This window comes from Myotis yumanensis, unplaced genomic scaffold (assembly GCF_028538775.1).
Source record: "Myotis yumanensis isolate MYYU_CA2020_CCGP unplaced genomic scaffold, mMyoYum1.0.hap1 SCAF_5, whole genome shotgun sequence".
NCBI classification, from domain to species: Eukaryota; Metazoa; Chordata; class Mammalia; order Chiroptera; family Vespertilionidae; genus Myotis; species Myotis yumanensis.
In genome coordinates this window covers 82,205,153-82,208,498 of record NW_027223756.1, presented here as the reverse complement: position 1 = coordinate 82,208,498, position 3,346 = coordinate 82,205,153, and positions in this window count along the sequence as shown.

Genomic DNA, 3,346 nt, shown 5'->3' with positions numbered 1-3,346 from the left:
GTCACCCTCCTGGCCCTGTCCTGGGGGGCCCTCAGACAGGGTTCTGACCACCATTCTAACTTCAAGGATGCTGACCAGAGCCCAGGAGTTGATGTGCATCAGCACTGAAGTCAAAGACACGAGTCAGGGCCCTGGGGAGGCACCAACCTGCCTTTAGAAGACATATAGGGTGCAGACAAGCCCAGAGATGACTGGACCAGGGTCCAGCTGGGCTGGAAAGGGAGGGAAACACAGAACAGGGTTCTGTTAAGCCAATTCAAAACCAGCAGTTGCCCAAGGAAGAAGTCCGTGCATGGGGAGATGGTCAGATAGAGGAGGGACAGGCTGTCTCTCTACTTGAGTCACTTCTCTCTGTGGCTTGGCCAGAGGTCCCCTAACCACCACCTCCTACACCTCTAGGGAGATGGCGAAGTAGATAGCTCAGCTGCCCGAGTTTATTTAGAGAAGACACAGTGAGGGTTGGGCTGGGCCTTCCTGTGGTCACAGAAAGGCCGTGCTAATGGGGGGGGCGGTGAGATAGGGAAAGCTCCTTGTGAAACAGCGTCCAGTGGGTGAAGAAACAGATAAAGGGTATCCCCCAAAGATTTCCCAGTCAAACTCAGCCCCATCAGCCCCATCAGCCTCTGCAGCCTCCCTGACCAGTGGCCATCAAAGCTCTGCTTGGTTCCTCTGCATGGCAGGGAGCTCATTCACTCTGAAGTCAGCCCTGTGAGACTGGGTAAGCTGTCAAGGTCAAGAAAGCCTTCCTGGAATGGAGCTAATATCCAACTTCACAGACCCTTTCCATGTTGGAATTCATTCTCTCTTTGTGCCCATGAACACCTTCTCCTCCCTCTGGCCCCAAAAACACTTTTGGAACTTGACGCATCAAGGCTCATGATCCCCCATCACTACTCATCACTATTCTACTAGTAGTCTGCTTTCCTCCAAGGAAAGCTTAGGGAGCCCCTGCTATGTGTCAGGCACAAGGAATGTCACCATTTGCACTCACCACTAACCATCAGGGTCCTCCTAACCTGAGAGGTCAAGTGACTTTCCTGAGTCAGCACAGCCAGACTCCAGAGCCCACACCGTTTCTAACACACTTTTCCCACTTCTTACACTGAGGACACAGTCTTTTGTTGTTGTTGTTGTTGTTGTTGTTAATCCTCACCAAAAGACATTTTCCCATTGATTTTTTTTAGAGCAAGTGGAAAGGAGGCGGGGAGTGGCAGAGAGAGAGAAACATCGACGTGAGAGAGACACATCGATTGTTTGCCTCCTGCACATGCCCCAACCAGGGCCGGGGATCAAGCCTGCAACTGAGGTACATGCCCTTGACTGGAGTTGAGCTCTATCCACTGAGCCAAACCGGCTAGGACAGGACATAGTCTTTTTTGTTGTTACTTAAATCCTCACCTGAGTATATGTTTTTTGGTGAGAGAGGGAGAGAGAGAGAGAGAGAGAGAGAGAGAGAGAGAGAGAGAGAGGGAGAGACATTGATCGGTCACCTTCCATACCAGAAACTTAGGTACTAGTATGTGCCCTGACTGGGAATGAAACTTGCAATGCTTTTCATCTTTTTGTGTACTGATCGATGCTCCAACCAACTGAGCCACCTGGCTGGCTGGGGCTAGGGGCACAGTTTTGAGTTTATTGAGTACCTCTAAATAAACAGAGAAAAAAAGTGCCCAGAAACTGCACTAATAATAATGGATCAGGGCTGACACGAGCACCCAAGCTGCTGGGATGATGCAATGGGTGAAGAGAGGTAAGAGCTTAATCCTGCTCTAAATGGGTTCAAATCCTCCTTTCCAGCTGAGTGTGCTTGGGCTTCCAGTGTGTTATCGGTAAGACAAGGATAATAGTAGCACCATTGGTGATGTCAAGAACAAATAAGATCAGATATGTGAAGAGACGGTAATAATAATAGAAAATGGCCCACACAGCTATTTTTATAGTTGGTGGTGGTATTAGAACCGTCTCCCACTAGACCTCTGTGACCATACCCCTGTGGTTATCTGTGTTGAGAATTTCTGTGAGAACCCTCAGAGACCACCCAACACAACAGTGTCAGTTTATAGATGACAAAACTGGATTTCCTTTGAAGGTGGTGGATCAAATACACATTGAAACTGCCTCCCTCCTCCCCAAACACTTAACAAAGACAGGAAGGTGATAAGGAAGCAGAACCAAAGCAGATGTGCCCAATGGCAAGGTGCCCCACCCATGGAAGTGCAGTGCCGCCTAATATGTGAGGTCAAGAGCACACACTCTCAGAAGACTCTCAAAGAGATGAAACATTCACAACTACTTTATGATGCTCCCACAAACTCCCCAACTTGAAGAATTGATACCAGAGGAAATAGAGAATACTGTACAATATTAAAATCTAGTGCAAAAAATAGATCAAGTTACTCAAAAATATAAAGGATGGAATAATAGCCATAAAAGAAGAATAGGAGGTTATAAAACAAAAACAAGTGGATATAAGTAATAACCAGTTAGAACCATGACATGAAAAATACAGTTGCTACAAAACTCAAGTGATGGGTTGACTAGTAGAAGGGAAACCCAAGACCCAGATCTGGAAAGGGACTTACCAAGGTCACATGGGATTTTAGTGGCAGAGATGAACCCCAAACCTGGAGCCCAGGTTATAAAAGCCAAGACCTAATTTCTAACTCAGGAGATGAGCCTGGAGGCCATTTGCGGCTCTCCAAGAGTGTTCTGTGGTTTCCCCTTCTCTCCTGTTTTTTTTTTTTTTTTTTGCCTGTGTTATAAGGTTGCTGCTGAACTGGACTTCACAGATCTTCCCTAATGAGGAACAGAGCTTTCTTTTTCAGACTAGCCAGGTTGGGACAATGGATGTGGAAAAAATGGCCAGCCTACCCCTGCTCCAATTAGAATTTAACTAAACAGAATATTAATATCAGAAGAGCTGATTGAGTGAAATGGCTAAAATGGGCCATGGGATGCTGAATGGGTGACTTAACATCTCTAAGTATTAGATTTCTCACATATAAAACTGGCTCAGGGGTCCCCATCACATGCAGATGTTTTGAGAATTAAATATCAAGTTGTATGTACAAGAAACCAGGCATATTCAGGTGGTCTCACATGGAACACTTTTCTGCATCCCAGAAAACCCTTTTCTTTGAGGCCAAAGAACCCTAATGAGAACAAAACTACAGTCACTTGGTGACTCAGCTACAAATGGGGGAGAGAGAAAAATAAAAAACTTTTTTAAGGACAGAAAAAATGGTGAGAAAAAAATAAATCAAAAAAGAGTAGGTAAAACAATACGAACCCCAAGAGCCCACATCAAGTCACATCCTATATAATAAAATGCTAATATGCAAATTGA